This window comes from Melospiza melodia, unplaced genomic scaffold, assembly GCF_035770615.1.
Source record: "Melospiza melodia melodia isolate bMelMel2 unplaced genomic scaffold, bMelMel2.pri scaffold_18, whole genome shotgun sequence".
NCBI lineage: Eukaryota > Metazoa > Chordata > Aves > Passeriformes > Passerellidae > Melospiza > Melospiza melodia.
Genome location: NW_026948525.1, coordinates 3,036,474 through 3,049,761, shown reverse-complemented (window position 1 = coordinate 3,049,761; position 13,288 = coordinate 3,036,474).

The following is a 13,288-nucleotide window of genomic DNA, read 5'->3' as shown; positions in this document are numbered from 1 at the left end:
GTATGGGCCCTGCTGTGGTAGAAGGTGCAGTGTCCACTTTGAATTCGAATGAAAGTCTCATAGCAATTCGAGCTCAAAGGCAGGTCACTTCTACAGGCTGTATCAAGGTGAAATTACACCAACAGTCTGATCCACTTAGGCTATCACAGACTTCCTGGTGTTCATGTACACCAGGGGAGGTTCAGACACTAATTACATCTGGTCTCTCATAAGCCATCCTATTGATGACCCAGCACTTTACTTTGATTTCTTCTCCTCAGATTCCTTGAAGTGTTCACAGTTCTTGTTCCTGCCATTCCTGCTCCTCACATACCTGATTCTCGTGGATTACTACAGTAGATATGTTTAAATCTTTTATCTCAGAAGGTTTTCCCATGGATCCAGTATACTGATTAAATGCCAGGGACCAAGGCCATTCAGCATTGCTTTGGGTAGAGGTGCTCTCTTGTCCTAAAACTTCAGTTATAATTCCATACAAAACAATCCTGTAAACTAAAGTATGAACTACTCCCGACCGCAATACACTCATTTTACCGGAGTAAGTTTAGTCTGCGTTCATTGTCTCCTGGTGTCACTCCTGAAGGGGCTTCTGGGCCTTCTTCACCCAAGAGTGATGGCTCCAGGCATTCTGCTCCTTGATTTTGATTGCAGTGAAGGTGGTGAGAAGTACTTGCAGTGGTCTCTCCCACTGTGGTTCCAAAGTCTTCTCTGTAAGAGACTTAACATATACATCATCCCCAGGCTATCTAACTCCCTGCTCCAGATGGCTACTAATCTGTTGCACTATTTTGGAAATGAAATGTGATTCTTTATCTGAGGATATCGTGGCTGGAACTCTGAAGCGTGGTATTATTTCTTGTAAAAATAATCTGGTCACCTCTTGAGCTTTGACAGTTCTGGTGGGGAATGTTTCTGGCCATTCTGAAAATGTATCTATTAATACCAGTAAATACTGATACCCCCCTTTCCTTGGGAGTTCTGAAAAGTTGATTTGCCACTGCTGTACATGCCCATAGCCTCTCCCAGTCTGACCGAGTTTTGGCCCGGGGGGGTATGTTGGGGTTACTCTGGAGGCAAGGATCACATTATCAGCTCACCTGAGTGATAGTGGCATATAAATTCCTGACAACGATACAACAATTCTTTCAATCAGATGTGTGTTCTAGAAAGCCTGTGGACATTATTACTTCAAAGTCAACGCTTCATTTCAATGCACTCTGTATCACTCGCAGCCTTGGTCATTTCGAGAAAGGAGCCACACTCTAAAAAAGCTTTTAAGTAGTTAGGCCTTAGTGTGTTTTCTAGTGCTCTTCCTTCACTAGTAACCATGAAAATGGGAAGGGATTACTAGCTCTGTTTCAATGGTAGCCCACCTCTTGCAGTTGTACGTCTCTTTTGATTAGTATTATTGTATTCTGGCTTACCTTCGAGGAAAATCTGTACCTCACCCTTTGCTGCTTTCTTTGCCTGTGGAGAGCATTATTAATAATTGGTTAGCTGAGAAAGGCCACACTGACATAATGCCGCTGGTTAAACTGAAGGAGAAAAGTCAGCAGTCAGCAAGCTAAAAGGAAGAGTCAGCAGCGACCTTGCTGCAACATGAGGATAGGGAGTTGAGATTAGCCCTGAATACATCCTAAGAATATGTAGAAAGTATCAAAAGTAGAACCATAGGAATGTAGAAGTAGGCGTAGGTGCTGATATGCAAGCTGACCAATCCTGAGCTCAAGTTTTGCAATATGTATGAAGCTCATTATTAACTGTATTTAACCCGCCGTACTGATCAATAAAATCGAGCCTGTGATGATCAAAATGATGTCCTGGTTCCCTTCCGTCGACAAATGGTGGAGAATGCGGGCATAACCGAATCTCTGCCCTTTTTCTCGGATTAAAAGAAAAAGGGATTACGCCACGGTCCGGAAGTTGGGTTTGGGTCCCAGCAGCCGGGACGGTGCCGGAATTTGAAGCACCCTTAAGGTTCACAACGGTGACTTAAGCCAATACGTGTCGCAGGAGCCTGGAGAGCTGCAACAGCGCGCGCTGATTAATAGGTATGGATAGGCAAGCGGCATATGATTTATTTACCGCCTATTTAGAGCGGCGTGGGATAAAAGGGATAGATTTAAAAAAAGGAGTTACCAGGGTTATTAGCTTATGGCCATGCTAAGGGTATCTTTTCTAATCCTCATACAGTTCATGAGTTATCAGAGTGGAGAAAGTTTGGGGAAATATTGTGGGATACAGTACTAGATGATGATAAGTCAGCAAAGAAATTCGGGAAGTTATGGCGGGTGGTGTATAACACGTTACTTCAGCAGGTCTCTGAGAGAAAGGCAGCAGAAAGGGCAACAGAAGCTCATAAGAGGAATATAGGGTATGGTCGTGAAGATGATCCCCTGGCACCCTCTGTAACTAAGGTACTTTTGCCTAAGAGTCCCCAGCAAAGTGGTGTGGAGGATTTCTCTATAGGCGCAGTGGAACCGTCTGCACCTTTCCTGTCAGAGGGGGAGGGCGAGTCGGATGGTGGGGGGAGGGGCAAGCCAGCTTCGCCTCCGCCGCCAGCCTTGCCTCCGCCGCTACCCCTCAATGAGCCGGCTCCGGTTACAGCTTCGGTGGGGGAGGGGCCCATTTCCCCGCCCGAGGCGGCTCCAGCGGGGGGGCTGGTCCCCCTCCGCAGGCAGGCTCTGCTTGAGCCGGCTCCGGTTTCACTGTCAGCTCCAGCGGGGGAGGGGGGGCTCCCGCTTCCCCCGCGCGAGCCAGCCTCTGCTTCACTGCCCCCCCCGCGCGAAACCTCGGTGTCTGCACCGAAGCGCCAGCAGCATAGCACCCTTAAAGGGCCAGATCCCATCCCAGGGGCACACCGTGATCCATGGGGGGAGATGGCTAAACAGAGGAGGGAAGCTTGGGCTGCTTTGGCGAAAGAAGTAATGCAAATGGGGGATGGTGAGGCGGTGGAAATAGCTTCTAGTCTTGCATGTCCAGTTACATACACACCACAGTATGATGCACAGGGGAACCTTACGCATAATATAGCAGAATATACTCCCTTAGATTGGAAGCTGTTAACTCAGCTACGTTCTACGGTTAGTCAGTTTGGAGTAAAAAGTGAACCTGTTAAGCAAATGTTAGATTATCTTTTTAATACTCAGGTTTTATGTCCTAATGATTTAAGAGGAATAGTTCGGTTGATATTCACTCAGCATCAGCAGTTATTGTTTAATGCACATGACCCATTACATGGAGTAACAGTAAAGGAGCTGATGGGCTTAGAGGCATTTTTACGTACAGAGGCACAGATGATATCGGGAGCAGATAAACTTACAGAGTCTATGTGGTTAGTGCGTGCTGCAATAGATATGGTTAAAGAGCCAGGAGGGTTACCGGCTTATATGGGTATTAAGCAAGGAAGGGAAGAATCATTTGGAAATTTTATAGATAGAGCAGCTACTGCTATAGATCGGGCTGGTGTGGCAGATTACATGAAGGGGGCGCTATTGAAGCAGTGTGCCTTGCAAAATAGCAATCCAGCAACCCAGAGAGTGTTAGCTACTTTAGGGGCAAATTGGACTATTGAGGAAGCATTAGAGCGAATGGCATTAATGCCAACAGCTTCACAGGCATTTATAGCAGAAGCCTTAAAGGAATTAGGATTGGGGTTGCAAAAGCAAGCAGAGTCCACCCAAAATCAGGTGCTAGCTGCTCTTGCTCCTCTCCGAAATGGCTCTCTGGCATTCACTCAAGGGGGCTCGAAGCCATTCCTCAAGTGTTACCGATGCGGCAACGAAGGACATACACGCCGAACGTGCCGAGCAACTGGGGTATGGTGTCAACACTGTCGATCCAGCTCCCACAACACTACGGCTTGTAGGCGCCGGTCGGGAAACCATTTGCAGAGCGCGAATCATGGGGGCCGCGCCCAGACACAAGTTGCCGCCGTGACATCGGAGACACCAGCAGCTGCCGTGACATCGCTGCCACCTCCTGTCTGCAACCCGCAACAACCGGGAGCCTCGGCTTGGACTTATCAGCAGCAGTAGACGTCACACTAATGACGAACCGGCCTGAGAGGATACCCACTGGAATAAAGGGTCCTCTTATACTAAATGGACAAACATGTGGAGCATTATTGCTGGGACGTTCCTCTATAACTATGTTGGGATTATTTGTTTTGCCTGGTGTTATCGATGCGGACTTTACAGGGGAAATACAAATTATGGCTTACACCCTTTATCCTCCGATTAAAATTACAAAAGGACAACGCATTGCACAATTGGTACCACTGTCACAAATGACATCAGGAATACAATCATTTACTGGGCAAGCACGGGATGAAAAAGGTTTTGGCTCTACCGGTGTTACACTTTTAACTGTGGATTTACAAAATAGACCAAAACAAAAGGTTGAAATTACCTATGGGCATCAAAGCATAACCCTTTATGGATTATTGGATACAGGAGCAGATACTAGCATCATTTCTCCAGAAGCCTGGCCACAACATTGGCCTCTATTTCCTTCATCAAACATGCTCACAGGAGTAGGAGGATTTACATTGGCAAGCAGGTCGCCGTCTTTGTCTGTGTGCATTGAGAATCAACAAATATCTGCTGTGTTTTCAACTGTTCAACTGCCTCCTACAGTTTCCTGTTTAATTGGAAGGGACATTTTAACACAATTGGGAGTGGTGTTAACTAATCAGCACCCTTTGGGGTAATTGCCATTGCTTGGACTTTCCCCATTCCACTCACCTGGAAAACGGATACACCGGTGATGGTTAAGCAATGGCCATTAAAAGGGGAGAGTCTTATGCATGCCCATGAATTGGTACAGGAACAATATACAAAGGGACACCTGCGACTGTCCACAAGCCCTTGGAATACACCTATTTTTGTAATCAAAAAGAAATCAGGGAAATATCGTTTGATACATGATTTGAGGGCTGTAAATGACCAAATGGGACCAATGGGGGCCTTACAGCCTGGTCTTCCAAATCCAGCTATGATTCCAGAACACTGGCCACTTTTAATTATTGACCTAAAGGATTGTTTTTTCACTATTGGCCTGCATCCTGATGACATGAAGAGATTTGCTTTTACTTTACCAGCAATAAATCGTGGGGAACCAGATAAAAGATTTGAATGGACATCTCTTCCGCAGGGCATGCGCAACTCTCCCACTTTATGTCAGCTTTATGTTGATGCAGCATTACAGCCACTACGTCGTAAATGGCCAGCAACTATAATATATCATTACATGGACGATATTTTGTTTGCACAGCAACAGCCATTCTCCTCTTTACAGATTAACACCATTAAAAATACTCTTGCTGCATATTCACTTGTTATTGCTGCAGAGAAAATTCAGACTACAAAGCCCTGGAAATATTTGGGATGGACTTTGACGGATCAAATAGTGATACCACAAAAATTGGAATTACAATTGGACATTAAAACTCTACATGATGCACAGAAGTTGCTGGGAGACTTACAGTGGCTGAAGCCTATTGTGGGAGTACCAAATCACTTATTAGAAGCCCTACGACCTTTGTTAAAAGGTGTGGACCCTACTACTCCTGTACACCTGACAAAGGAGCATCATCTTGCCTTGCAGCAAATTAGTAACTGTGTACAGCAAGGGTATGTGTCTCGTCGACAACTCGACCACCCCATTGACCTTACTATTTGGAATAGCCCTTGCCACTTGCTTAGTGCTCTCTCTCAAGAACAAGAGAAAACGGGGGAGATACGGGTTTTGGAATGGTTGTCACCACCACTACAGCATAAGAAAACAATATTTTCAAAAATTGAACAATTAGCTGCATTAATCAAAAAGGGGCGTCTCAGAATTCTTGAAGTGGATGGTAGAGAACCTGCTACTATTAGATTACCTATGGAAAAAGAAACTTTGGACTGGTACTTGATAAATTCAAAGAATTTACAAGAAGCATTATTGATGTCACCTGCTAAAGTAGAGACTAGTAAATTAGTGCCTAGAGTTTTGCAATGGATGACAGAATGGAACTGGATTACTCGACCTTTAAGAGAAGAAAACCCCATAGAAGGAGCTATTACAGTTTTTACAGATGCAGGAAAGAAATCAAGGCGTGCTGCTGTTACCTGGCAAGAAAAAGGACAATGGAAGCATCAACTCCTCACAGCAGACCCTGCAGATAGCTTACAAACTTTGGAATTGTTAGCAGTAGTATGGGCGGTGTCCAACTTACAGGAGCCTTTAAATGTGGTCACAGACTCTATGTATGTTGCAGGAGTAGTCAAACGAATAGAGGAAGCAGCAATTAAGGAAGTGAATAATAAACGATTGTATGAGTTACTGATACAGTTAAGGAAAGCTTTACGGGAAAGAGCAAACGGTACCCTCAAGCAGTATATTGAAAAACATCAAGATTTGACAGATCCACAAGCATGTTTGGCTAAGGTTTTGTATGTGATTAATCATTTATGCATTTTTGGGGAAGACGATACCCCCCCTGCAATTAAACATCATCCGAGGTCAGGTCAGGAAAATACTAAGGAAGCAGAGGTCTGGGTTAAGTATAAGAACCCAAGTACAGGATTATGGGAAAAACCTGCAAAGCTATTATATTGGGGTCGGGGGTATCTTTGTGTTTCCTCACCTACAGGGCCTTTGTGGATGCCTGCTAAGTGGACTAAACCTGTTTTTGATGCAGCCTCTGGTGGATCGCCTTACGGAGGAGGACAAGGAGCGACTGGGGAAGAAACTGCTTCTAGTCCTACAACCACTACTGTTTCAATTGAAGGGGTACTCGGAAGCGGTGGACAGAGCACTGACACGTCACTATCGGACGGCCCAGGAGTTGATTGGTTTCATTGACTCATTATCAACTTTTCACTTAACAGATCCAGCGAAACTACATTGCCTTGACTGTCACAATTCACATTGTGCTGCCTGGATAGCTCTACGTTGTGGGGGTTGTAAAAGAACTTTTTGGATAGAACAATCATTATTACGGGATTTGTGGTGTCATACCTGTAAACACGAGCACACGTGGGGTAAAAGCTGGCAAGATGAATTGAGGAGACAAACGGGGCAAAACGCATATATAGCTTTAAATCTTTATGAGTCTCCTGAACAGAAGGTTCTTGCTTATTATCGATGGGAAATACAATGTATTGTAAATAGAATTAAGGTTTAAAGTAAATCACGTATAGTTTCTATAAGGTGTAGGAAATTAGTGCCTTTAACACAGCATTCAGTTGTAGGACCCTTCCAAGGGGATCCTGATAGAGCATTATATTGCTGCGTTGATAAGTTGCAAAAATTAAGTTTGAAAGTGGCAGGACCAGTGAAATTAGGAGCAGCAAGATTGAAGATAGATAAGAAGAAGAAGGCAAAAAGGGGAACGGTCTCATTTGAATAGGGGTATCAGTGATTGCTAATTAATTTTCTATGATTAGAACAATTTTGCTGTTGTGGGACCCTCGGGAGGATATAGTTGTTGAGGAGGATAACGAACAAGAACTACGATTACGAAATAAGATACACCTTGTGTTAAAGAAAGACCTTGAGCTGTTAGCCTCATATAGTAAAAAGGCTGAAGAGGCTTTGCGATCACCACCATTGAATTGGTTGCTTTGGGTTGAAGATACACAATTTTATACTGGTCCTTACTTACATTCGCTTCCTTGTTATGTTTGCAAAAGGGATAAAGATAAATGCTATGCATGGGTAGCTTTGCATTGTGCAGATTGTAATCAGGTTTATTGGTATTCACAGAAGTCATTGGGATATTTATGGTGTACATCTTGTTTTGGAAAGTGGATTCGAAATCATATCTGGGTTAGAGCTCTTGAACAAAGTACTGGCCTGCCAGGACGGACAGGATTACAGCTCTTTGAGAGTGCAGAACAAGTGGTTATAGCATATCTTAGGTGGAAGTTACAGGAAAACCTTAGAATATTTGAAATTACTAAAGCCTCACGCATCATAGCAGCTCGCTGCAAAGCTGATTTGCCTTCAAACTTACCTCGTGCTATACCTGTGAGCAAGGATGCTGATTTAGAATTAGATCAGTATATTCAAGAATTGACTCAGCCTTACAATAGACAATCTAGCAAACCAGGGAAAAGACAGCGAAGAAACAAAAAACAAAGTAAGCAGAAAGAAAAATGAGGTTTGTTTTTGTTATACTGCTCAATGCTGTAGCAAGTGAAGCAGTAGGAGTAACACACTTTAGTCAACCAAGGGAAAATTTATGGGTAACGCTTGCTAATCAAACTAACCAATCATCACTTTGTCTTAGTCTTGGAGGAGTCACTAACCCATTTCGAACATGCCTGGTGGGACTTCCGGTGTGGTCTCCTGGAGAATTTTGTAGTTTGATAAACAATCAAACCTTATGTATGTCTAACATGTCAAACATCACATTGCCAGTGCAACAAGGGTATACTGCAGGTCAGAGTGATGGCTATCGTCAATGCTTACTAATCCAATCACTTAACACCTCTTTGCACTCTCCTCCTGAGGAATTGGATCTTTTTGGAAGTACAAATGCCAGCATATCTAACACTACAGCTGGTGGATGGTTTAGCTTCAAACTTTCGGGTGCTCAGAATTTAAACCAACCTAAAGAAACATGGGCCACCCTAGATTCATCCCTGAATGTGAGTGAATTCTCTCCACAGCATTACAGTCAATGTAACGGCACAAATATCACAGCACCAATGAAATTACCCACAGGAATATTTTTGATTTGTGGAGACAGGGCATGGAATGGTATACCAGCTAAACCACAGGGTGGACCCTGTTTTTTGGGAAAATTGTCATTGTTTCATCCTAATGTGTCCTTGCTAATGCAGCTGAGTCAAAATTCAAACAGGAAAAAACGTAGCATACATGACTTAGACTGCAGCAAGATAGGAGATCCACGATTTTGGGGCACATTCAAGCAGGTGGTAGTTTCAACTATCTTACCAGGAGGATCTGCCAATAAAACCATGAATTTAGCAAAACAATTAGGATGCTGGGCAAAGAATGAGCTGAACAAGACATCACAAATTCTAGACATGCTAACTGCAGATGTGCAAAGTGTTAACCATGCTGTTTTGCAAAATAGAGCTGCTGTAGATTTTTTGCTCTTAGCACAAGGGCATGGATGTGAGGAGTTCGAGGGAATGTGTTGCATGAATCTGTCTGATCATTCAGTGTCCATTCACACTAAGATAAAAGAGTTACAACAGGGACTTCACAAACTTAAGGAAGAAGACGGTTTAGGAATTGACGAATGGCTTAAAGGCCTGGGACTCGGACCGTGGCTGAGGAACCTTGTGATCTATGCTATAGGATTGCTGGGTGTAATTTTACTGTTTTTGCTTATCTTGCCTTGTATCTTTAACTGTATCCAAAACATGGTCAGCCGTACAATAGCAAAAACATGGCAAACTAATCTCCTTGCACAAGAAGAAAACGGGGGAAATGTGGAGAGCATTATTAATAATTGGTTAGCTGAGAAAGGCCACACTGACATAATGCCGCTGGTTAAACTGAAGGAGAAAAGTCAGCAGTCAGCAAGCTAAAAGGAAGAGTCAGCAGCGACCTTGCTGCAACATGAGGATAGGGAGTTGAGATTAGCCCTGAATACATCCTAAGAATATGTAGAAAGTATCAAAAGTAGAACCATAGGAATGTAGAAGTAGGCGTAGGTGCTGATATGCAAGCTGACCAATCCTGAGCTCAACTTTTGCAATATGTATGAAGCTCATTATTAACTGTATTTAACCCGCCGTACTGATCAATAAAATCGAGCCTGTGATGATCAAAATGATGTCCTGGTTCCCTTCCGTCGACATTTGCCTCTCCATCCACCAGCTCATTTCCTTCCTCCAATTTTAAGCTCACTCTCTGGTGTGCCTTAATATGCCCTTACTATGCCTTTTCAGGTAGCTGAACTGCTTCCAGCAACTGGATTGTCTCTTCTTTCCCTGTGAGGTCAGCAGTCCCCTCTCCTTCCAGATGGCTCCATGTGCATGCACAACTTTGAATGCCTTTTGCTGTTTCTAAGGCATGGGTCAATGCATTTATCTCAGCATTCTGTGCAGAGGTACCTGTTGGTAAGGGTCCAGACTCTATTACCTCTCTGCAGGTAGTCACTGTGAACTTTGCAATGCCGCTTTCCACTGGCAATGTAGCTGCTCCTGTCAGTGAACCAGGTCTCTGCATCATCCGGAGGATAGTCCTTTAAGTCTGGGCGGCTGGAGTAGGTAGCTTCAATGGTCTCTAGGCAACTATGGTGTACTGCTTCTCCTTGATTTCCGCTGAGAAAGGAAGCTGGTTTGACAATAGTAGTCACTACCATCTCTACATCATCTTGCTCTACCATGATGGCCTGGCATTTCAGAAACCTCTGTGATGAGAGCCAGTGGCCACCCTTTACTTCCAGCACTGCAGATACTGTGTGGGACACTAGCACAGTCATTTTTGTCTCAGGGTAAACTTGTGTGCCTCTTGAATATTCAGCACAACTGTTGCTACAGCTCTGAGGCAACCTGGCCATCCTTTGGCTGTTGCATCAAGTTTCTTAGAGAAGTAAGCAACTGCTCTTCGGTATGGACCCAAGTCCTGAGCCAATATTCCCTGGGCAATTCCTTGTGTGGAAAAATAGAAAGAATGGTTTACTTACATCTGGAAGTTTCAAAGCTGGAGCCGACATGAGGGCACTCTCTCTAGCTGGTGAAAGGCCCGTGTGGTGTTTCTTGTGTACTGGAGATCTCTGTTTCCATTGGCAATAAGAGCATAGAGGGGTCTGATGAGCAGTCCATAATTATAAACCCACAGCTGGCACTACCTTGCCATGCCTAAGAAGGTTCGGAGTTCTTTCATTGTCTGGGGTTTCAGGGTTTGGCATATGGCTTCCCTGCCTTAAAGTCTGCTGCTCAGCACTCACTTCTTACCCCAGGTAGATTACCTTCTGTTTCGCTACCCGTGCCTTTTTCTTTGAGACTCTGTGTCCTTGGAGTCCTAGGAAATTCAAAAGGCTTACCGTCCAGGCTTCTCCTGCTTCCCTCGTCCAAGTGGCTACTAGAAGATCGTCCACGTACTGCAACAGCCTCCTTTCCTCTTGTGCAGCTTCCTGGGACTCTGGGTCTTTGCAAGCTGTTCTCCAATTGGAGTGGGGAATCTTGAAGCCTTCAGGCACATGGACTAGGTGAGCTTGTGTTTGAATGCAAAAATTTTCTGGCTGGCTTCGTGGATAGGGAGGCAAAAGAAGGCATCTCTTAGGCCTAAAACAGTGAACCAGGTTAGCTCAGGTATTAAACAAGTTAGTAAAGTATATGGATTTGCTACCACAGGGTATAAATTCTGTGTTATCTTATTGACAGCCCTTAGTCCAGTACTATCAATTATTGGGCTGATTCCTTCCTTATCTTCCTTTTGAGGGTACTACTCAGTTCTCACTAGTTGTGTTCTTTCCTTAAGCTTGATGCTCATGGGGGAGCATCTTTCAGTCTCCCTGGTACAGCAGAGGCCCATACCCTCGAAAACACTTAATTACTTATTCTAATATCTCCTTACTAATGTCTTTCTTAATTTGTGCCTGTTAATGTTAAGCCTAACATCTTTATATGATTTGCCTCCAGAGTAAACTTTCTCATTTGAGAATGTTTAGCAAATTGAGCGAGTTGTACAAAAGCCTTTAGGTACACATAGTACACATGTTACTTTAAAGGTTTGCACCAGTATGCCTTCTCAGACTGGCCAGTTGTTCATTCCCCACACTACAACATAAACATTCTCGACAGGTACTAATCTTTATTTAAAACTGAATATATGACCCTTGTGTCGACAAAAATTCTTCCATTTTGGGGAGATCATCATCACCCTTCCTCCCTTACCTTGGGAGGAGCCTTTAGCAAATTATATGTACTCATTTTGCGAACTGTGATTGCTTTGCATTTCAGCATGATAATCTTTGCCTGATTTCATACGTTGCTATCTTATGCTGCATGCAAAACAAAACATTTTATTTGCTTTCTCTTTGCCTTGTTTTCCTTTTCAAGGGCCAAGACCAGAGGGCGGTCTGATCTCACAGTCTCTTTGCCATTCTGGGTGATTTCTTAAAACAAAAAGACATATCATCATACAAAACCTCTTTCCCATTTATCTTCCTATTTTAAAACAGTACTAACAGCAATGAAGTATTATAAATCTTTTTATTTTCTGAGCTGCTCCTACTGGAAACCTCCTCCCAGTGAGCCCCTCCCAAAAGGGGCTAATTTAGGAACCTCTTTGCTCAGGTCAGTTCTCATTATTTATTTCTCCTTGCTCTATCTCGCTTCCACTCAAACCTTTTTACAGACACCTTCACAGTAGTTTCTCAGTTTCCCTCCCATAGACACAACTCCAGGTGGCAGGTATCAGATGTGATTCCCACACACAAGCTCCAAGACCTTAAGTTCTGAATCCGCTTGACCAGAAACCTCTAATTTATATTCGGGGCATGTGCCCTGACGCTTATTAGAACAGCAAAACAGCAATACCAGTGTTTCTCATAAACACCGCACTGCACTAATACCTGCACATCCACCTTTTGCCCACAGGCCATTCCCGTGTTCCCTGGGGAGACGGGGCATCCAGAGCTGTCTCTGTGCCCAGGGGACAGCCAATGTCAGTTCACACAGCATGCTAATCAAAAACGTGACATAGACACTATGTTCTGATCAAACAAAATATCAGTCTTTTCTAGTTCTTTTCTTGCACAATCTAATTAAGCACTGTGCCTACTTACACTTGTTTTACTGCTTTGCAAAAAGGCTGTGCTAGTCACAGCACCCGCACCCCCCCCCCCTTTATCTCAAATTCACTAAAGCCAAGGCTTGAATTGCTGTGAGGGGGAGAATTCTTGGAATTCCTTTAACTCTTTATTGTAGTTAAGCATAAATCACCGTACTAAAGTTCTCCTGTGTAAAATGCTGCTCTTGTTTCAACGAAATCTTAACATCTCCACAAACACTACTATACAATCTGAGAATCAAATTACCACAATGCAGCAGTAGAAAATCACCACACAAAATCACTGGGAAACGGCATATTTCTCAAAGTGCTCACTTTTCTCAACACAACACAGCATACCATAGTTCGGCATTTACTCACATCAATTTTTCCTGGACACAATCAAAATAACAGCACACAGTCTAGAGATCAAATCCAAACATCCAAGGCAAAGGAACTCTCTGAGCTCATACTCACGGTTAAAATGTACCAAATCTACACAAATCACTTCATTTAAACACGATAAATACCATCACTGACATTC